We start from the raw sequence: 24,334 nt of genomic DNA on the forward strand, positions 1-24,334 counted from the left end.
AGGAGTTCCTGCTTCCCCAAAAAAACAAGAGCTCCAAGGGATGTGGAGGTAAGAAGCAGGTCAGTAAGCTGTCATTAAGATGTCTCCAGGAGCTGCACTGCCTACATTCCTCCATAATGAACAGAGGTAACTATGTGTGATTGTCTGCCTGTGTGTGTGTGACTGACTGTCTGCCTGTGTGTGTGTGTGAGACTGTCTGACACTGTGTGTGTGTATGTATGTATGTATGTATGTATGTGACTGTCTGCCTGTGTGTGTGTGTGTGTGTGTGTGTGTGTGTATGTGTGTGTGTGTGGCTGTCTGCCTATGTGTGGCTGTGTGTGTGTGTATGAGTGTGTGTGTGTGTGTGTGTGTGGCGCTGTCTGTCTCTGTGTGCATGTGTGGCTGTCTGTGTGTGTGGCTGTCTGCCTGTGTGTGTGGCTGTCTGCCCCATGTGTGTGAGTGCGTGGCTGTGACAAGACCAATCTCGCCACTGTGCATTGGAGGAGCCTGGTTGCCCACCTGCTACCTTTAGACTATGGCCCCATGTTGAAAGACTTTGGCTCCATGGCAATTGAACTGTATGTGTGTGGTCTGAGCGCCATTCAGTAATAATGTGTGCTCAGACCTAAGCTATCTGGGGATATGTTGCATGTCTGTATTTTATGTAATAAATGTAACCTTGTGTATTTTATGTATTTTATTGTCTTTTGCTGCCATGTGTTCAATGGAGTTTTGCCTCTGTCCTTGGAGATAATTGGATTACTTCCCAATTATCTCCAGGATAGAAGACTCTGTGGAACTGGTTTTGGGCAGAAAAGCCATGCTTCATTTGGTCACAATTGACTACGATCTATCTTTTGAACCACTAGACCAATTTGTATGATTTTAACATATGTTCGTATTTGGAGTATGCTGAATGTGATGCATACTTTTAAAGTTATGAATAATGTGGAAAACTGTATTTCTCTGCTTGTGATAATTACATTACCCATTGTGTAAGGTAATTGTATCACAGGCAGAGGGGAGGATTTTGTGTGGGAGTGTCTGAGTGTATTGTACGTGTTTATTGGTTGTTTTCCAAAACCCCGTGGGTGGTACTAATGTGTATATAAGAACAATAAACCCACAGCTCTGTCTGTTCACTGCTTGACCCTCAACACGGAGCTTTGTCTCGTTCTTGGGGGGATTTACTGTATGCTGTTAGAGACTGATTGCCAGGATTGTAAGCCACTTGGGTGCTTTTCCTGTTCAGCTGCAAGCAGCTATTCGTGAGGTTCCAGTTCGGGAGTTTGGAGTGCTACTTTGTATCCTGTTCGGGAGTTTGGGGTTGTGCGGTAGCTGTGCCTGTGTCTCTGGAAGGGGAAGATCTATTAAACGACTGTTAACACCTTTTATGCCTTGGGGTGCCGTTACAGTGGCTGTCTGCCTCTGTGTGTGTGTGTGTGAATGTCTGCCTCTGTGTGTGTGTGTGGATGTCTGCCTATGTGTGTGTGTGTGTGTGTGTGTGTGTGTGTGTGTGTGGCGGTCTTCCTCTGTGTACATGTGGCTGTCTGTTTGTGTGGCTGTCTACTTGTGTGTGTGTGGCTGTCTGTTTGTGTGGCTTTCTGTCTGTGTGGCTGTCTACCTGTGTTTATGTGTGTGTGTGTGTGTGTGTGTGTGTGTGTGACTGCATGTGTGTGTGTGTGTGTGTGTGTGTGTGTGTGAATGCATGTAAGTGTGTGTGTAAGAAACTATGTGTTGCTGTATGTACGTGACTGTCCACCTTTCTGTGTGTGTGACTGTCTGCCTGTAATTGTGTGTGAATGTGTTTCTGCCTGATCCTGTGTATGTGACTATTTGCCTGTGACTGTGTGCATGTGGCTGTATTTGACAGTGTATATGTATAACTGTGTGCATCTGACTGTGGTACTGTGTGCATACGACTCAGCAAAAATATACACCTGCATTTACACATAGGCCTAAATGCATATTTTTAGCTGAATTAAATACCTATCACACACAGCCAATTAACCCAGCACAAATATCACCTACAACCAATACATGCATATCACACACAGTTAATCCACCAATTACAAATATCACACATAGCTAACACATAGCATACATGCACACACACACACAGACAACACAAACATTACATCATATTATAGTGAGATGTGTTACAGTGGAACTCTGGTATATAAAATGCACATTACTCTGTGTTTTATAGTTAGGGAGCTTGGTGATACACTAATAGGCACATTACGTGGAGTTGTATTGTTGTGTAGTGTATGAGCTTGTCACAGAGGTCCTCATTACTGTGAGTTTTATTGTTGTGTAGTTCTGTGATAAACTGGCACACACCACATAGTACTATGAGGGATTTTTGTTTCTGTGGAGCTCAGTGATAAATGGAGAAATAGCGCATTACTACAATTTTTTTTTCCAAAGAGATCAAGGTAAATAAGCAGAACCTAGAGCTCAAAAGCAAAACCACTTACAGTATTATGTGACATGCTTAGTCTGCCCCTCTGTAATGTAGGGAAGGCAGTCTGTCACCTCTTGCCTGCACTTCTGTTCGCTGTCTTCCTAGCTTAGGCCAAACAGAGAGCTGCTGCAGATTACCACAGGACACTGCAAGTCCCTGAGCTTGCGAGACAGTTACGTATGGTCTGCACTCAGTGGAGGGGCAGACCAGATTCAGATCAACAAACACACGGACACCCGTGAAAAAGTGTCAAAATATGTAAAAACACAGAAAACTTAACTGATAGGCACACGACTTCCCAAGGTTATCTCCCAGCTGATAACCATATAACAAGGTATGTATGATAGATAGGATATTTTGGGATTCTGTAAGTGTACCTATAATAGAGGATCCTCTGGATGCTGCTGTGATTTTATGTACCTGTCTGATTATTGATCATTGAAAGAGGTCCCTGAGGAAGTCCTTTTTCACAAGGACGAAATGCGTAGGACCAGCATCGTTATCTTAATTTGCTTTTATGATTTTTATCATATACCTTTCTACAAGTGAATAAATTGCCATTTAAAGGGAAACTCCAGTGCCAGAAAAACGATCCGTTTTTCTGGCACTGGAGGGTCCCTCTCCCTCCCACCCACCAATCCCCGGTTACTGAAGGGGTGAAAACCCCTTCAGTCACTTACCAGGGGCAGCGACAGGTCCCACGTCGCTGCTTCCTCCTCCCCCGCCGCTCCTCCTTCTGGTTACGTCGGTCGGTGGGCGAGACTGATCTCGCCCGCCGGCCGAGGAGACCTAATGCGCATGCGCGGCAATGCCGCGCATGCGCATTAGCGCACCCCATAGGAAAGCATTGAAAATGAATTTCAATGCTTCCCTATGGGGAATAGAGCGACGCTGGAGGTCCTCACACAGCGTGAGGACGTCCAGCGACGCTCTAGCACAGAAAACCTGTGCTATGAAGCAGGAAGTGTCCTCTAGTGGCTGTCTAATAGACAGCCACTAGGGGAGGACTTAACCCTGCAAGGTAAATATTGCAGTTTTAAAAAAACTGCAATAATTACACTTGCAGGGTTAAGGGTAGTGGGAGTTGGCACCCAGACCACTCCAATGAGCTGAAGTGGTCTGGGTGCCTGGAGTGTCCCTTTAAGTATTTCGTTTGGTCTGCTGTCTGTGAATCTCCTAGCTGACCCGGATACCCCATTGGCTATCACTCGAGGAGGGAGCTTTTAAAGGAACATACCCCCCTTTCTTCCACCAAGGGGAGGCACCTATAACACGCTTTATTTTCCTGGAATATGTGAGTGCACTCTAATCATTGGAAGCTTCATTTTAATTTTAAAGCAATATTTGCACTATGTTTTGTCCTCTATTATAGGTACACTTACAGAATCCCAAAATATCCTATCTATCATACAGATTCAGATCAGCATGCCCCTCTTCCAACTAGGTGACAACAGGAAAGGAGGAATGAATGTGTTTTTAAATCATTATTAATTTAATAAATCCCCTGTACAATCACTATATTCTTATATACACACACTATACATGAATGACATGGGGGGGGGGGGGGCAATGTGAAGATTTTTTGCACAGGGCGCCTAAAGGCCTAAGGCCGGCCCTGAATGCCACTAAATTGTGTTTTCATAAGCAGAGCAAATCAGCTTCTATTCCATTTTCTACTTTGTTGACTAAGATAAAGTTTGTTTCAGAAATATAGATTAATGCAATAGCACCATGATACCCTTGAGGCAAACATTAGAGTATGTTCTGCTCATGGCAGGTCCCTCTTTCTTATCAGGCTGTTCCTTACATGTTTGTTTCCTGGACAAACTTTCCTGGAATTGCTTCACTTTGGGTCTGTTCATCATCTCTTTCATCTCTAGATAACCTTTCCCCTACCTACCACTTTTATTTTCTTTAACTAAAGTGGGACAGTTGGGAGGGGTAACCAGTGGACAAATTCACCCCTCCTCGGATGCCGTGTACCCTAAGCATGCCTCCATTTGAATAATGTGTTTGATGTAATTCATGAATTTACTGAGTTAGTGGTCCAAATGTGACACAAGGAAAATATGCTTCTTCAGAATAAGAAATTGATTATACCATTCGAAAAGGCATTGGATGTGAGTTATTGCAGTCTTGTGAGTAATGGGATGGTGAGAAGAAAATTTGTTATATTAAAACATCCATATTAAAAGTTGCTTAAGAATTTATATTTTAAAATGTAATACTAAAGATCTTACAAAAATGTTAAGCATTACAGAGAATACAATATGCAATTCTCCTCCAGTTTACTCAAGTAATTCATAAACCAGAAGTTCATTGAACTTTTGCTAGCAGGATTAAACTGGAGTTTTACATGGAACTTAAAAAGTGTTTTCAAGCTTCGATAATTCTTTACAGCAAAACTGTAATTGTATTTCATGTAATTATATTTAGAATCACTCGTCTAACTTGTTGCCAAATAGGAAAACCTATCTAACGTTAAATACATAACACAAGGATTTTTCATAGATAATTTTTTAAAGGTATGTAAAGATACATTTTATATATTTGAAGTTCAAAGTCTGTCAGATAATAGGTTCATTGCACTATCGACTTTGTCACTCATAAAAGGTTAAAAGTAAGATTAGTACAATTTCAGTTAAATACAAGCAGAATACAAGGAACATAAAGGTGATACGTTTATTTGCTACTTACACTCTTACTTAAGAAACATTACATTAACATTTTTTTATATCACCAAGATCTCTTTTTCATGAATGTCATAAAATGAGTTAAGAGTTTTATTTGGTACCATCCAAGATAGCTTGAATTTAAATATTCTTTGCTATTCCTACTGACCAATCAAAATCTCCCAAACACTTGCTCATACTTTTCTCCACTGTGCTCAGAAACCACTACCTTCATGCAGGAGCCCTGTAACCCCCACTTGTACCAGTACCTGGGAGACTACCAGGACCAAGATGAAGGGGTCCAGGCTAGCAGATTGGCCTAGACATACTCAACATGGTGGAGACTGTGTGTCTCTCTAACAGTGGAGTAGCGCACCTTGATCTTGAAGTCCGGTTCAACATAATCTTTAATATCTTCTGGAAGGGTTTGGAAAGTATTGCCAGTGGGCACCAGCTAAGCAATGTTGCATGGGAGCTTTGACTCCAGTCATATTGGAGGACCCTGCTATGCCTAAGTCAATGGAATTCAGCGGCAGGACCGACTTGACAGAGATGCCCGAATCAACATCAGGGTAGCCGGCTGAAACTCACCTTCAAGTCAGCCCGAGCAGTGTACCTCTCCTGCTTTATTCTGGGGGACAGTTGACTGAAGAGACCTTTGGGGTTACCACTTGGCTCATCTCCACACTTCACTCTGATGCTCCTGAACACATGCGCGGTCCGCCCCTATTTGTCATCATTGACTTAACTTTGACCCTGTGCCTCACAGTCAGCAGACACATTCCAGCCAATCAGCAGCAGACCCTCCCTTCCAGACCCTCCCACCTCCTGTACAGCATCCATTTTAGATTCATTCTGAAGCTGCATTCTTAGATAGAGGAGGGAAAGTGTAACTGCTGCTCTTTTGATAGGGAAATGTATAGCTACAGTCCTGAAGGACTCATCTGATCTCTGCTGTAATGACAACACCCCAAAAAGCCCTTTTTAGGGCTAGAACATCAGTCTGTTTTTTTGTGTAATCTAATTGCAGTTGCCTACCTGCCTGCCAGCTTCTGTGTCAGGCTCACAGTGGATACTGTGCCCACTTGCCCAGTGCCACCATTCATATCTGGTGTCACAATAGCTTGCATTTAAAAGCAAAAACTTTTTTCACTGTAATATATTGAATAGCAGTTAGTTGTCTGCAAGCGTCTGTGTGTCAGGCCTACAGCGTGTACTCTACCAACCTCTGCCAGTGCACAGTGCCACTCATATCTGTTGTCACAATAGCGTGCATTTAAAAACAAAAATGTTTTTTACTGTTATAGATTGAATAGCAGTTAGTTGTCTGCAAGCGTCTGTGTGTCAGGCCAACAGCGTGTACTCTGCAAGTGCACAGTGCCACTCATATCTGTTGTCACAATAGCGTGCATTTAAAAACAAAAATGTTTTTCACTGTAATAGATTGAATAGCAATTAGTTGTCTGCAAGCATCTGTGTGTCAGGCCAACATTGTGTACTCTGCCAACCTCTGCCAGTGCACAGTGCCACTCATATCTGGTGTCACAAAAATGTGCATTTAAAACCAAAAAACTTTTTTCACTGTTATAGATTGAATAGCAGTTAGTTGTCTTCAAGTGGGTGTGTCAGGCCTACAGCGTGTACTCTGCCAACCTCTGAAAGTGCACATTGCCACTGATATCTGGTGTCACAATAGCATGCATTTAAAACCCAAAAAATTTTTTTCACTGTTATAGATTGAATAGCAGTTAGTTGTCTTCAAGCGGGTGTGTCAGACCTACAGAGTGTACTCTGCCAACCTCTGCAAGTGCACATTGCCACTCATATCTGGTGTCACAATAGCGTGCATTTAAAACCAAAACACTTTTTCCACTGTTATAGATTGAATAGCAGTTACTTGTCTTCAAGCGGGTGTGTCAGGCCTACAGCGTGTACTCTGCCAACCTCTGCAAGTGCACATTGCCACTCATATCTGGTGTCACAATAGCGTGCATTTAAAACCAAAAAACTTTTTCCACTGTTATAGATTGAATAGCAGTTAGTTGTCTTCAAGCGGGTGTCAGGCCTACAGCTTGTACTCTTCCAACCTCTGCAAGTGCACATTGCCACTAATATCTGGTGTCACAATATCGTGCATTTAAAACCCAAAAACTTTTTTCACTGTTATAGATTGAATAGCAGTTAGTTGTCTTCAAGCGGGTTTGTCAGGCCTACAGCATGTACTCTGCCAACCTCTACAAGTGCACATTGTCACTCATATATGGTGTCACAACAGCGTGCATTTAAAACCCAAAAACTTTTTTCACTGTTATAAATTGAATAGCAGTTACTTGTCTTCAAGCAGGTGTGTCAGGCCTACAGCGTGTACTCTGCCAACCTCTGCAAGTGCACATTGCCACTAATATCTGGTGTCACAATAGCGTGCATTTAAAACCAAAAAACTTTTTTCACTGTTATAAATTGAATAGCAGTTACTTGTCTTCAAGCGGGTGTGTCAGGCCTACAGCGTGAACTCTGCCAACCTCTGCAAGTGCACATTGCCACTAATATATGGTGTCACAATAGCTTGCATTTAAAACAAAAAACGTTTTTCACTGTTATAGATTGAATAGCAGTTAGTTGTCTTCAAGCGGGTGTGTCAGGCCTTCAGCGTGTACTCTGCCAAGCTCTGCAAGTGCACATTGCAACTCATATCTGGTGTCACAATAGCGTGCATTTAAAACCAAATAACTTTTTTCACTGTTATAAATTGAATAGCAGTTACTTGTCTTCAAGCGGGTGTGTCAGGCCTACAGCGTGAACTCTGCCAACCTCTGCAAGTGCACATTGCCACTAATATATGGTGTCACAATAGCTTGCATTTAAAACAAAAAAACGTTTTTCACTGTTATAGATTGAATAGCAGTTGCTTGTCTTCAAGCGGGTGTGTCAGGCCTTCAGCGTGTACTCTGCAAACCTCTGCAAGTGCACATTGCAACTCATATCTGGTGTCACAATAGCGTGCATTTAAAACCAAAAAACTTTTTTCACTGTTATAGATTGAATAGCAGTTAGTTGTCTGCAAGCGGGTGTCAGGCCTACAGCATGTACTCTGCCAACCTCTGCAAGTACACATTGCCACTAATATCTGGTGTCACAATAGCGTGCATTTAAAACCCAAAAACTTTTTTCACTGTTATAGAATGAATAGCAGTTAGTTGTCTTCAAGCGGGTGTGTCAGGCCTTCAGCGTGTACTCTGCCAACCTCTGCAAGTGCATATGGCAACTCATATCTGGTGTCACAATAGCGTGCATTTAAAACCAAAAAAGTTTTTCACTGTTATAGATTGAATAGCAGGTAGTTGTCTTCAAGCGGTTGTGTCAGGCCTACAGCGTGTACTCTGCCAACCTCTGCAAGTGCACATTGCCACTAATATCTGGTGTCACAACAGCGTGCATTTAAAACCAAAAAACTTTTTTCACTGTTATAGATTGAATAGCAGTTAGTTGTCTTCAAGCGGGTGTGAAGGCCTACAGCGTGTACTCTGCCAACCTCTGCAAGTGCAAATTGCCACTCATATCTGGTGTCACGATAGCGTGCATTTAAAACCCAAACACTTTTTTCACTGTTATAGATTGAATAGCAGTTAATTTTCTTTAAGCGGGTGTGTCAGGCCTACAGCGTGTACTCTGCCAACCTCTGCAAGTGCACATTGCCACTAATATCTGGTGTCACAATAGCGTGCATTTAAAACCCCAAAACTTTTTTCACTGTTATAGATTGAATAGCAGTTAGTTGTCTTCAAGCGGGTGTGTCAGGCCTACAGCATGTACTCTGCCAACCTCTACAAGTGCACATTGCCACTCATATATGGTGTCACAACAGCGTGCATTTAAAACCCAAAAACTTTTTTCACTGTTATAAATTGAATAGCAGTTACTTGTCTTCAAGCAGGTGTGTCAGGCCTACAGCGTGTACTCTGCCAACCTCTGCAAGTGCACATTGCCACTAATATCTGGTGTCACAATAGCGTGCATTTAAAACCAAAAAACTTTTTTCACTGTTATAAATTGAATAGCAGTTACTTGTCTTCAAGCGGGTGTGTCAGGCCTACAGCGTGAACTCTGCCATCCTCTGCAAGTGCACATTGCCACTAATATCTGGTGTCACAATAGCTTGCATTTAAAACAAAAAAAACGTTTTTCACTGTTATAGATTGAATAGCAGTTGCTTGTCTTCAAGCGGGTGTCTCCGGCCTACAGCGTGTACTCTGCCAACCTCTGCAAGTGCACATTGCCACTCATATCTGGTGTCACAATAGCGTGCATTTAAAACCAAAAAACTTTTTTTACTGTTGTAGATTGAATAGCAGTTAGTTGTCTTCAAGCGGGTGTGTCAGGCCTACAGCGTGTACTCTGCCAAACTCTGCAAGTGCACATTGCCACTCATATCTGGTGTCACAAAAGCGTGCATTTAAAACCAATTTTTTTTTCACTGTTATACATAGAATAGTAGTTACTTGTCTTCAAGCGGGTGTGTCAGGCCTTCAACGTGTACTCTTCCAACCTCTGCAAGTGCACATTGCCACTCATATCTGGTGTCACAATAGTGTGCATTTAAAACCCAAAAACTTTTTTCACTGTTATAGATTGAATAGCAGTTACTTGTCTGCAAGCGGGTGTAAGGGCCTACAGCGTGTACTCTGCCAACCTCTGCAAGTGCACATTACCACTCATATCTGGTGTCACAATAGCGTGCATTTAAAACCAAAGAACTTTTTTCACTGTTATAGATTGAATAGCAGTTAATTGTCTTTAAGCGGGTGTGTCAGGCCTACAGCGTGTACTCTGCCAACCTCTGCAAGTGCACATTGCCACTAATATCTGGTGTCACAATAGCGTGCATTTAAAACCCAAAAACTTTTTTCACTGTTATAGATTGAATAGCAGTTAGTTGTCTTCAAGCGGGTGTGTCAGGCCTACAGCATGTACTCTGCCAACCTCTGCAAGTGCACATTGCCACTCATATCTGGTGTCACAATAGCATGCATTTAAAACCAAAAAACTTTTTTCACTGTTATAGATTGAAAAGCAGTTACTTGTCTTCAAGCGGGTGTGTCAGGCCTACAGCATGTACTCTGCCAACCTCTGCAAGTGCACATTGCCACTCATATCTGGTGTCACAATAGCCTGCATTTAAAACCAAATTTTTTTTCACTGTTATAGATAGAATAGTAGTTACTTGTCATCAAGCGGGTGTGTCAGGCCTTCAGCGTGTACTTTTCCAACCTCTGCAAGTGCACATTGCCACTAATATATGGTGTCACAATAGCTTGCATTTAAAACAAAAAACCTTTTTCACTGTTATAGATTGAATAGCAGTTGCTTGTCTTTAAGCGGGTGTGTCAGGCCTACAGCGTGTACTCTGCCAACCTTTTCAAGTGCACATTGCCACTCATATCTGGTGTCACAATAGCGTGCATTTAAAACCAAATTTTTTTTCACTGTTATAGATAGAATAGTAGTTACTTGTCATCAAGCGGTTGTGTCAGGCCTTCAGCGTGTACTTTTCCAACCTCTGCAAGTGCACATTGCCACTCATATCTGGTGTCACAATAGCGTGCATTTAAAACCAAAAAACTTTTTTCACTGTTATAGATTGAATAGCAGTTAGTTGTCTGCAAGCGGGTGTCAGGCCTACAGCATGTACTCTGCCAACCTCTGCAAGTACACATTGCCACTAATATCTGGTGTCACAATAGCGTGCATTTAAAACCCAAAAACTTTTTTCACTGTTATAGATTGAATAGCAGTTAGTTGTCTTCAAGCGGGTGTGTCAGGCCTTCAGCGTGTACTCTGCCAAGCTCTGCAAGTGCACATTGCAACTCATATCTGGTGTCACAATAGCGTGCATTTAAAACCAAAAAACTTTTTTCACTGTTATAAATTGAATAGCAGTTACTTGTCTTCAAGCGGGTGTGTCAGGCCTACAGCGTGAACTCTGCCAAGCTCTGCAAGTGCACATTGCAACTCATATCTGGTGTCACAATAGCGTGCATTTAAAACCAAAAAACTTTTTTCACTGTTATAAATTGAATAGCAGTTACTTGTCTTCAAGCGGGTGTGTCAGGCCTACAGCGTGAACTCTGCCAACCTCTGCAAGTGCACATTGCCACTAATATATGGTGTCACAATAGCTTGCATTTAAAACAAAAAAACGTTTTTCGCTGTTATAGATTGAATAGCAGTTGCTTGTCTTTAAGCGGGTGTGTCAGGCCTACAGCGTGTACTCTGCCAACCTTTTCAAGTGCACATTGCCACTCATATCTGGTGTCACAATAGCGTGTATTTAAAACCAAATTTTTTTTCACTGTTATAGATAGAATAGTAGTTACTTGTCATCAAGCGGGTGTGTCAGGCCTTCAGCGTGTACTTTTCCAACCTCTGCAAGTGCACATTGCCACTCATATCTGGTGTCACAATAGCGTGCATTTAAAACCAAAAAACTTTTTTCACTGTTATAGATTGAATAGCAGTTAGTAGTCTGCAAGCGGGTGTCAGGCCTACAGCATGTACTCTGCCAACCTCTGCAAGTACACATTGCCACTAATATCTGGTGTCACAATAGCGTGCATTTAAAACCCAAAAACTTTTTTCACTGTTATAGATTGAATAGCAGGTAGTTGTCTTCAAGCGGGTGTGTCAGGCCTTCAGCGTGTACTCTGCCAACCTCTGCAAGTGCACATTGCAACTCATATCTGGTGTCACAATAGCGTGCATTTAAAACCAAAAAACTTTTTTCACTGTTATAAATTGAATAGCAGTTACTTGTCTTCAAGCGGGTGTGTCAGGCCTTCAGCGTGTACTCTTCAAACCTCTGCAAGTGCACATTGCCACTCATATCTGGTGTCACAATAGCGTGCATTTAAAACCCAAAAACTTTTTTCACTGTTATAGATTGAATAGCAGTTAATTTTCTTTAAGCGGGTGTGTCAGGCCTACAGCGTGTACTCTGCCAACCTCTGCAAGTGCACATTGCCACTAATATCTGGTGTCACAATAGCGTGCATTTAAAACCCCAAAACTTTTTTCACTGTTATAGATTGAATAGCAGTTAGTTGTCTTCAAGCGGGTGTGTCAGGCCTACAGCATGTACTCTGCCAACCTCTACAAGTGCACATTGCCACTCATATATGGTGTCACAACAGCGTGCATTTAAAACCCAAAAACTTTTTTCACTGTTATAAATTGAATAGCAGTTACTTGTCTTCAAGCAGGTGTGTCAGGCCTACAGCGTGTACTCTGCCAACCTCTGCAAGTGCACATTGCCACTAATATCTGGTGTCACAATAGCGTGCATTTAAAACCAAAAAACTTTTTTCACTGTTATAAATTGAATAGCAGTTACTTGTCTTCAAGCGGGTGTGTCAGGCCTACAGCGTGAACTCTGCCATCCTCTGCAAGTGCACATTGCCACTAATATCTGGTGTCACAATAGCTTGCATTTAAAACAAAAAAAACGTTTTTCACTGTTATAGATTGAATAGCAGTTGCTTGTCTTCAAGCGGGTGTCTCCGGCCTACAGCGTGTACTCTGCCAACCTCTGCAAGTGCACATTGCAACTCATATCTGGTGTCACAATAGCGTGCATTTAAAACCAAAAAACTTTTTTCACTGTTATAAATTGAATAGCAGTTACTTGTCTTCAAGCGGGTGTGTCAGGCCTACAGCGTGAACTCTGCCAACCTCTGCAAGTGCACATTGCCACTAATATATGGTGTCACAATAGCTTGCATTTAAAACAAAAAAAGTTTTTCACTGTTATAGATTGAATAGCAGTTGCTTGTCTTTAAGCGGGTGTGTCAGGCCTACAGCGTGTACTCTGCCAAGCTCTGCAAGTGCACATTGCAACTCATATCTGGTGTCACAATAGCGTGCATTTAAAACCAAAAAACTTTTTTCACTGTTATAAATTGAATAGCAGTTACTTGTCATCAAGCGGGTGTGTCAGGCCTTCAGCGTGTACTTTTCCAACCTCTGCAAGTGCACATTGCCACTCATATCTGGTGTCACAATAGCGTGCATTTAAAACCAAAAAACTTTTTTCACTGTTATAGATTGAATAGCAGTTAGTTGTCTTCAAGCGGGTGTGAAGGCCTACAGCGTGTACTCTGCCAACCTCTGCAAGTGCACATTGCCACTCATATCTGGTGTCACAATAGCGTGCATTTAAAACCAAAAACTTTTTTCACTGTTATAGATTGAATAGCAGTTACTTGTCTTCAAGCGGGTGTGTCAGGCCTACAGCGTGTTTTCTGCCAACCTCTGCAAGTGCACATTGCCACTCATATCTGGTGTCACAATAGCGTGCATTTAAAACCCAAAAACTTTTTTCACTGTTATAGATTGAATAGCAGTTACTTGTCTTCAAGTGGGTGTGTCAGGCCTACAGCGTGTACTCTGCCAACCTCTGCAAGTGCACATTACCACTAATATCTGGTGTCACAACAGCGTGCATTTAAAACCCAAAAACTTTTTTCACTGTTATAAATTGAATAGCAGTTACTTGTCTTCAAGCGGGTGTGTCAGGCCTTCAGCGTATACTCTGCCAACCTCTGCAAGTGCACATTGCCACTCATATCTAGTGTCACAATAGCGTGCATTTAAAACCAAAAAACTTTTTTCACTGTTATAGATTGAATAGCAGTTAGTTGTCTTCAAGCGGGTGTGAAGGCCTACAGCGTGTACTCTGCCAACCTCTGCAAGTGCACATTGCCACTCATATCTGGTGTCACAATAGCGTGCATTTAAAACCCAAAAAACTTTTTTCACTGTTATAGATTGAATAGCAGTTACTTGTCTTCAAGCGGGTGTGTCAGGCCTACAGCGTGTTTTCTGCCAACCTCTGCAAGTGCACATTGCCACTAATATCTGGTGTCACAATAGCGTGCATTTAAAACCCAAAAACTTTTTTCACCGTTATAGATTGAATAGCAGTTAGTTGTCTTCAAGCGGGTGTGTCAGGCCTACAGCATGTACTCTGCCAACCTCTACAAGTGCACATTGCCACTCATATATGGTGTCACAACAGCGTGCATTTAAAACCCAAAAACTTTTTTCACTGGTATAGATTGAATAGCAGTTGCTTGTCTTCAAGCGGGTGTGTCAGGCCTACAGCGTGTACTCTGCCAACCTCTGCAAGTGCACATTGCCACTCATATCTGGTGTCACAATAGTGTGCATTTAAAACCAAAAAACTTTTTTTACTGTTGTAGATTGAATAGCAGTTAGTTGTCTTCAAGCGGGTGTGTCAGGCCTACAGCGTGTACTCTGCCAACCTCTGCAAGTGCACATTGCCACTCATATCTGGTGTCACAATAGCGTGCATTTAAAACCAATTTTTTTTTTCACTGTTATACATAGAATAGTAGTTACTTGTCTTCAAGCAGGTGTGTCAGGCCTTCAGCGTGTACTCTTCCAACCTCTGCAAGTGCACATTGCCACTCATATCTGGTGTCACAATAGTGTGCATTTAAAACCAAAAAACTTTTTTTACTGTTATAGATTGAATAGCAGTTAGTTGTCTTAAAGCGGGTGTGTCAGGCCTACAGCGTGTACTCTGCCAACCTCTGCAAGTGCACATTGCCACTCATATCTGGTGTCACAATAGCGTGCATTTAAAACCAAAAAACTTTTTTCACTGTTATAGATTGAATAGCAGTGGTTGTCTTCAAGCGGGTGTGTCAGGCCTACAGCGTGTACTCTGCCAACCTCTGCAATTGCACATTGCCACTCATATCTGGTGTCACAAAAGCGTGCATTTAAAACCAATTTTTTTTTCACTGTTATACATAGACTAGTAGTTACTTGTCTTCAAGCGGGTGTGTCAGGCCTTCAGCGTGTACTCTTCCAACCTCTGCAAGTGCACATTGCCACTCATATCTGGTGTCACAATAGCGTGCATTTAAAACCAAAAAACTTTTTTCACTGTTATAGATTGAATAGCAGTTACTTGTCTTCAAGCGGGTGTGTCAGGCCTACAGCGTGTTTTCTGCCAACCTCTGCAAGTGCACATTGCCACTCATATCTGGTGTCACAATAGCGTGCATTTAAAACCCAAAAACTTTTTTCACTGTTATAGATTGAATAGCAGTTACTTGTCTTCAAGTGGGTGTGTCAGGCCTACAGCGTGTACTCTGCCAACCTCTGCAAGTGCACATTACCACTAATATCTGGTGTCACAACAGCGTGCATTTAAAACCAAAAAACTTTTTTCACTGTTATAAATTGAATAGCAGTTACTTGTCTTCAAGCGGGTGTGTCAGGCCTTCAGCGTATACTCTGCCAACCTCTGCAAGTGCACATTGCCACTCATATCTAGTGTCACAATAGCGTGCATTTAAAACCAAAAAACTTTTTTCACTGTTATAGATTGAATAGCAGTTAGTTGTCTTCAAGCGGGTGTGAAGGCCTACAGCGTGTACTCTGCCAACCTCTGCAAGTGCACATTGCCACTCATATCTGGTGTCACAATAGCGTGCATTTAAAACCAAAAAAACTTTTTTCACTGTTATAGATTGAATAGCAGTTACTTGTCTTCAAGCGGGTGTGTCAGGCCTACAGCGTGTTTTCTGCCAACCTCTGCAAGTGCACATTGCCACTAATATCTGGTGTCACAATAGCGTGCATTTAAAACCCAAAAACTTTTTTCACCGTTATAGATTGAATAGTAGTTAGTTGTCTTCAAGCGGGTGTGTCAGGCCTACAGCATGTACTCTGCCAACCTCTACAAGTGCACATTGCCACTCATATATGGTGTCACAACAGCGTGCATTTAAAACCCAAAAACTTTTTTCACTGGTATAGATTGAATAGCAGTTGCTTGTCTTCAAGCGGGTGTGTCAGGCCTACAGCGTGTACTCTGCCAACCTCTGCAAGTGCACATTGCCACTCATATCTGGTGTCACAATAGTGTGCATTTAAAACCAAAAAACTTTTTTTACTGTTGTAGATTGAATAGCAGTTAGTTGTCTTCAAGCGGGTGTGTCAGGCCTACAGCGTGTACTCTGCCAACCTCTGCAAGTGCACATTGCCACTCATATCTGGTGTCACAATAGCGTGCATTTAAAACCAATTTTTTTTTCACTGTTATACATAGAATAGTAGTTACTTGTCTTCAAGCAGGTGTGTCAGGCCTTCAGCGTGTACTCTTCCAACCTCTGCAAGTGCACATTGCCACTCATATCTGGTGTCACAATAGTGTGCATTTAAAACCAAAAAACTTTTTTTACTGTTATAGATTGAATAGCAGTTAGTTGTCTTAAAGCGGGTGTGTCAGGCCTACAGCGTGTACTCTGCCAACCTCTGCAAGTGCACTTTGCCACTCATATCTGGTGTCACAATAGCGTGCATTTAAAACCAAAAAACTTTTTTCACTGTTATAGATTGAATAGCAGTGGTTGTCTTCAAGCGGGTGTGTCAGGCCTACAGCGTGTACTCTGCCAACCTCTGCAATTGCACATTGCCACTCATATCTGGTGTCACAAAAGCGTGCATTTAAAACCAATTTTTTTTTCACTGTTATACATAGACTAGTAGTTACTTGTCTTCAAGCGGGTGTGTCAGGCCTTCAGCGTGTACTCTTCCAACCTCTGCAAGTGCACATTGCCACTCATATCTGGTGTCACAATAGCGTGCATTTAAAACCAAAAAACTTTTTTCACTGTTATAGATTGAATAGCAGTTAGTTGTCTTCAAGCGGGTGTGAAGGCCTACAGCGTGTACTCTGCCAACCTCTGCAAGTGCACATTGCCACTCATATCTGGTGTCACAATAGCGTGCATTTAAAACCAAAAACTTTTTTCACTGTTATAGATTGAATAGCAGTTAGTTGTCTGCAAGCGGGTGTCAGGCCTACAGCATGTACTCTGCCAACCTCTGCAAGTACACATTGCCACTAATATCTGGTGTCACAATAGCGTGCATTTAAAACCCAAAAACTTTTTTCACTGTTATAGATTGAATAGCAGTTACTTGTCTTCAAGCGGGTGTGTCAGGCCTTCAGCGTGTACTCTGCCAACCTCTGCAAATGCACATTGCCACTCATATCTAGTGTCACAATAGCGTGCATTTAAAACCAAAAAACTTTTTTCACTGTTATAGATTGAATAGCAGTTAGTTGTCTTCAAGCGGGTGTGAAGGCCTACAGCGTGTACTCTGCCAACCTCTGCAAGTGCACATTGCCACTCATATCTGGTGTCACAATAGCGTGCATTTAAAACCAAAAAACTTTTTTCACTGTTATAGATTGAATAGCAGTTACTTGTCTTCAAGCGGGTGTGTCAGGCCTACAGCGTGTTTTCTGCCAACCTCTGCAAGTGCACATTGCCACTAATATCTGGTGTCACAATAGCGTGCATTTAAAACCCAAAAACTTTTTTCACTGTTATAGATTGAATAGCAGTTAGTTGTCTTCAAGCGGGTGTGTCAGGCCTACAGCATGTACTCTGCCAACCTCTACAAGTGCACATTGCCACCCATATCTGGTGTCACAATAGCGTGCATTTAAAACCAATTTTTTTTTTCAGTGTTATAGATAGAATAGTAGTTACTTTTCTTCAAGCGGGTGTGTCAGGCCTTCAGCGTGTACTCTTCAAACCTCTGCAAGTGCACATTGCCACTCATATCTGGTGTCACGATAGCGTGCATTTAAAACCCAAAAACTTTTTTCACTGTTATAGATTGAATAGCAGTTAATTTTCTTTAAGCGGGTGTGTCAGGCCTACAGCGTGTACTCTGCCAACCTCTACAAGTGCACATTGCCACTCATATATGGTGTCACAACAGCGTGCATTTAAAACCCAAAAACTTTTTTCACTGTTATAAATTGAATAGCAGTTACTTGTCTTCAAGCAGGTGTGTCAGGCCTACAGCGTGTACTCTGCCAACCTCTGCAAGTGCACATTGCCACTAATATCTGGTGTCACAATAGCGTGCATTTAAAACCCAAAAACTTTTTTCACTGTTATAAATTGAATAGCAGTTACTTGTCTTCAAGCGGGTGTGTCAGGCCTACAGCGTGAACTCTGCCATCCTTTGCAAGTGCACATTGCCACTAATATCTGGTGTCACAATAGCTTGCATTTAAAACAAAAAAAACGTTTTTCACTGTTATAGATTGAATAGCAGTTGCTTGTCTTCAAGCGGGTGTGTCCGGCCTATAGCGTGTACTCAGCCAAACTCTGCAAGTGCACATTGCCACTCATATCTGTTGTCACAATAGCGTGCATTTAAAACCAAAAAACTTTTTTTACTGTTGTAGATTGAATAGCAGTTAGTTGTCTTCAAGCGGGTGTGTCAGGCCTACAGCGTGTACTCTGCCAAACTCTGGAAGTGCACATTGCCACTCATATCTGGTGTCACAAAAGCGTGCATTTAAAACCATTTTTTTTTTCACTGTTATACATAGAATAGTAGTTACTTGTCTTCAAGCGGGTGTGTCAGGCCTTCAGCGTGTACTCTTCCAACCTCTGCAAGTGCACATTGCCACTCATATCTGGTGTCACAATAGTGTGCATTTAAAACCAAAAAACTTTTTTCACTGTTATAGATTGAATAGCAGTTACTTGTCTGCAAGCGGGTGTAAGGGCCTACAACGTGTACTCTGCCAACCTCTGCAAGTGCACATTACCACTCATATCTGGTGTCACAATAGCGTGCATTTAAAACCAAAGAACTTTTCACTGTTATAGATTGAATAGCAGTTAATTGTCTTTAAGCGGGTGTGTCAGGCCTACAGCGTGTACTCTGCCAACCTCTGCAAGTGCACATTGCCACTAATATCTGGTGTCACAATAGCGTGCATTTAAAACCCAAAAACTTTTTTCACTGTTATAGATTGAATAGCAGTTAGTTGTCTTCAAGCGGGTGTGTCAGGCCTACAGCATGTACTCTGCCAACCTCTGCAAGTGCACATTGCCACTCATATCTGGTGTCACAATAGCATGCATTTAAAACCAAAAAACTTTTTTCACTGTTATAGATTGAAAAGCAGTTACTTGTCTTCAAGCGGGTGTGTCAGGCCTACAGCATGTACTCTGCCAACCTCTGCAAGTGCACATTGCCACTCATATCTGGTGTCACAATAGCCTGCATTTAAAACCAAATTTTTTTTTCACTGTTATAGATAGAATAGTAGTTACTTGTCATCAAGCGGGTGTGTCAGGCCTTCAGCGTGTACTTTTCCAACCTCTGCAAGTGCACATTGCCACTCATATCTGGTGTCACAATAGCGTGCATTTAAACCCAAAACACTTTTTTCACTGTTATAGATTGAATAGCAGTTAGTTGTCTGCAAGCGGGTGTCAGGCCTACAGCATGTACTCAGCCAACCTCTGCAAGTACACATTGCCACTAATATCTGGTGTCACAATAGCGTGCATTTAAAACCCAAAAACTTTTTTCACTGTTATAGATTGAATAGCAGTTAGTTGTCTTCAAGCGGGTGTGTCAGGCCTTCAGCGTGTACTCTGCCAACCTCTGCAAGTGCACATTGCAACTCATATCTGGTGTCACAATAGCGTGCATTTAAAACCCAAAAACTTTTTTCACTGTTATAAATTGAATAGCAGTTACTTGTCTTCAAGCGGGTGTGTCAGGCCTACAGCGTGAACTCTGCCAACCTCTGCAAGTGCACATTGCCACTAATATATGGTGTCACAATAGCTTGCATTTAAAACAAAAAACCTTTTTCACTGTTATAGATTGAATAGCAGTTGCTTGTCTTTAAGCGGGTGTGTCAGGCCTACAGCGTGTACTCTGCCAACCTTTTCAAGTGCACATTGCCACTCATATCTGGTGTCACAATAGCGTGCATTTAAAACCAAATTTTTTTTCACTGTTATAGATAGAATAGTAGTTACTTGTCATCAAGCGGTTGTGTCAGGCCTTCAGCGTGTACTTTTCCAACCTCTGCAAGTGCACATTGCCACTCATATCTGGTGTCACAATAGCGTGCATTTAAAACCAAAAAACTTTTTTCACTGTTATAGATTGAATAGCAGTTAGTTGTCTGCAAGCGGGTGTCAGGCCTACAGCATGTACTCTGCCAACCTCTGCAAGTACACATTGCCACTAATATCTGGTGTCACAATAGCGTGCATTTAAAACCCAAAAACTTTTTTCACTGTTATAGATTGAATAGCAGTTAGTTGTCTTCAAGCGGGTGTGTCAGGCCTTCAGCGTGTACTCTGCAAACCTCTGCAAGTGCACATTGCAACTCATATCTGGTGTCACAATAGCGTGCATTTAAAACCAAAAAACTTTTTTCACTGTTATAAATTGAATAGCAGTTACTTGTCTTCAAGCGGGTGTGTCAGGCCTACAGCGTGAACTCTGCCAACCTCTGCAAGGGCACATTGCCACTAATATATGGTGTCACAATAGCTTGCATTTAAAACAAAAAAAACTTTTTCACTGTTATAGATTGAATAGCAGTTGCTTGTCTTTAAGTGGGTGTGTCAGGCCTACAGCGTGTACTCTGCCAACCTTTTCAAGTGCATATTGCCACTCATATCTGGTGTCACAATAGCGTGCATTTAAAACCAAATTTTTTTTCACTGTTATAGATAGAATAGTAGTTACTTGTCATCAAGCGGTTGTGTCAGGCCTTCAGCGTGTACTTTTCCAACCTCTGCAAGTGCACATTGCCACTCATATCTGGTGTCACAATAGCGTGCATTTAAAACCAAAAAACTTTTTTCACTGTTATAGATTGAATAGCAGTTACTTGTCTTCAAGCGGGTGTGTCAGGCCTACAGCGTGTTTTCTGCCAACCTCTGCAAGTGCACATTGCCACTAATATCTGGTGTCACAATAGCGTGCATTTAAAACCCAAAAACTTTTTTCACTGTTATAGATTGAATAGCAGTTAGTTGTCTTCAAGCGGGTGTGTCAGGCCTACAGCATGTACTCTGCCAACCTCTACAAGTGCACATTGCCACCCATATCTGGTGTCACAATAGCGTGCATTTAAAACCAATTTTTTTTTTCAGTGTTATAGATAGAATAGTAGTTACTTTTCTTCAAGCGGGTGTGTCAGGCCTTCAGCGTGTACTCTTCAAACCTCTGCAAGTGCACATTGCCACTCATATCTGGTGTCACGATAGCGTGCATTTAAAACCCAAAAACTTTTTTCACTGTTATAGATTGAATAGCAGTTAATTTTCTTTAAGCGGGTGTGTCAGGCCTACAGCGTGTACTCTGCCAACCTCTACAAGTGCACATTGCCACTCATATATGGAGTCACAACAGCGTGCATTTAAAACCCAAAAACTTTTTTCACTGTTATAAATTGAATAGCAGTTACTTGTCTTCAAGCAGGTGTGTCAGGCCTACAGCGTGTACTCTGCCAACCTCTGCAAGTGCACATTGCCACTAATATCTGGTGTCACAATAGCGTGCATTTAAAACCAAAAAACTTTTTTCACTGTTATAAATTGAATAGCAGTTACTTGTCTTCAAGCGGGTGTGTCAGGCCTACAGCGTGAACTCTGCCATCCTTTGCAAGTGCACATTGCCACTAATATCTGGTGTCACAATAGCTTGCATTTAAAACAAAAAAACGTTTTTCACTGTTATAGATTGAATAGCAGTTGCTTGTCTTCAAGCGGGTGTGTCCGGCCTATAGCGTGTACTCAGCCAAACTCTGCAAGTGCACATTGCCACTCATATCTGTTGTCACAATAGCGTGCATTTAAAACCAAAAAACTTTTTTTACTGTTGTAGATTGAATAGCAGTTAGTTGTCTTCAAGCGGGTGTGTCAGGCCTACAGCGTGTACTCTGCCAAACTCTGGAAGTGCACATTGCCACTCATATCTGGTGTCACAAAAGCGTGCATTTAAAACCATTTTTTTTTTCACTGTTATACATAGAATAGTAGTTACTTGTCTTCAAGCGGGTGTGTCAGGCCTTCAGCGTGTACTCTTCCAACCTCTGCAAGTGCACATTGCCACTCATATCTGGTGTCACAATAGTGTGCATTTAAAACCAAAAAACTTTTTTCACTGTTATAGATTGAATAGCAGTTACTTGTCTGCAAGCGGGTGTAAGGGCCTACAACGTGTACTCTGCCAACCTCTGCAAGTGCACATTACCACTCATATCTGGTGTCACAATAGCGTGCATTTAAAACCAAAGAACTTTTCACTGTTATAGATTGAATAGCAGTTAATTGTCTTTAAGCGGGTGTGTCAGGCCTACAGCGTGTACTCTGCCAACCTCTGCAAGTGCACATTGCCACTAATATCTGGTGTCACAATAGCGTGCATTTAAAACCCAAAAACTTTTTTCACTGTTATAGATTGAATAGCAGTTACTTGTCTTCAAGCGGGTGTGTCAGGCCTACAGCATGTACTCTGCCAACCTCTGCAAGTGCACATTGCCACTCATATCTGGTGTCACAATAGCATGCATTTAAAACCAAAAAACTTTTTTCACTGTTATAGATTGAAAAGCAGTTACTTGTCTTCAAGCGGGTGTGTCAGGCCTACAGCATGTACTCTGCCAACCTCTGCAAGTGCACATTGCCACTCATATCTGGTGTCACAATAGCCTGCATTTAAAACCAAAAAACTTTTTTCACTGTTATAGATTGAAAAGCAGTTACTTGTCTTCAAGCGGGTGTGTCAGGCCTACAGCATGTACTCTGCCAACCTCTGCAAGTACACATTGCCACTAATATCTGGTGTCACAATAGCGTGCATTTAAAACCCAAAAACTTTTTTCACTGTTATAGATTGAATAGCAGTTAGTTGTCTTCAAGCGGGTGTGTCAGGCCTTCAGCGTGTACTCTGCAAACCTCTGCAAGTGCACATTGCCACTCATATCTGGTGTCACAATAGCATGCATTTAAAACCAAAAAACTTTTTTCACTGTTATAGATTGAAAAGCAGTTACTTGTCTTCAAGCGGGTGTGTCAGGCCTACAGCATGTACTCTGCCAACCTCTGCAAGTGCACATTGCCACTCATATCTGGTGTCACAATAGCCTGCATTTAAAACCAAATTTTTTTTTCACTGTTATAGATAGAATAGTAGTTACTTGTCATCAAGCGGGTGTGTCAGGCCTTCAGCGTGTACTTTTCCAACCTCTGCAAGTGCACATTGCCACTCATATCTGGTGTCACAATAGCGTGCATTTAAACCCAAAACACTTTTTTCACTGTTATAGATTGAATAGCAGTTAGTTGTCTGCAAGCGGGTGTCAGGCCTACAGCATGTACTCTGCCAACCTCTGCAAGTACACATTGCCACTAATATCTGGTGTCACAATAGCGTGCATTTAAAACCCAAAAACTTTTTTCACTGTTATAGATTGAATAGCAGTTAGTTGTCTTCAAGCGGGTGTGTCAGGCCTTCAGCGTGTACTCTGCCAACCTCTGCAAGTGCACATTGCAACTCATATCTGGTGTCACAATAGCGTGCATTTAAAACCCAAAAACTTTTTTCACTGTTATAAATTGAATAGCAGTTACTTGTCTTCAAGCGGGTGTGTCAGGCCTACAGCGTGAACTCTGCCAACCTCTGCAAGTGCACATTGCCACTAATATATGGTGTCACAATAGCTTGCATTTAAAACAAAAAACCTTTTTCACTGTTATAGATTGAATAGCAGTTGCTTGTCTTTAAGCGGGTGTGTCAGGCCTACAGCGTGTACTCTGCCAACCTTTTCAAGTGCACATTGCCACTCATATCTGGTGTCACAATAGCGTGCATTTAAAACCAAATTTTTTTTCACTGTTATAGATAGAATAGTAGTTACTTGTCATCAAGCGGTTGTGTCAGGCCTTCAGCGTGTACTTTTCCAACCTCTGCAAGTGCACATTGCCACTCATATCTGGTGTCACAATAGCGTGCATTTAAAACCAAAAAACTTTTTTCACTGTTATAGATTGAATAGCAGTTAGTTGTCTGCAAGCGGGTGTCAGGCCTACAGCATGTACTCTGCCAACCTCTGCAAGTACACATTGCCACTAATATCTGGTGTCACAATAGCGTGCATTTAAAACCCAAAAACTTTTTTCACTGTTATAGATTGAATAGCAGTTAGTTGTCTTCAAGCGGGTGTGTCAGGCCTTCAGCGTGTACTCTGCAAACCTCTGCAAGTGCACATTGCAACTCATATCTGGTGTCACAATAGCGTGCATTTAAAACCAAAAAACTTTTTTCACTGTTA

The sequence above is a fragment of the Pelobates fuscus genome, chromosome 11, assembly GCF_036172605.1.
Source record: "Pelobates fuscus isolate aPelFus1 chromosome 11, aPelFus1.pri, whole genome shotgun sequence".
Lineage (NCBI taxonomy): Eukaryota > Metazoa > Chordata > Amphibia > Anura > Pelobatidae > Pelobates > Pelobates fuscus.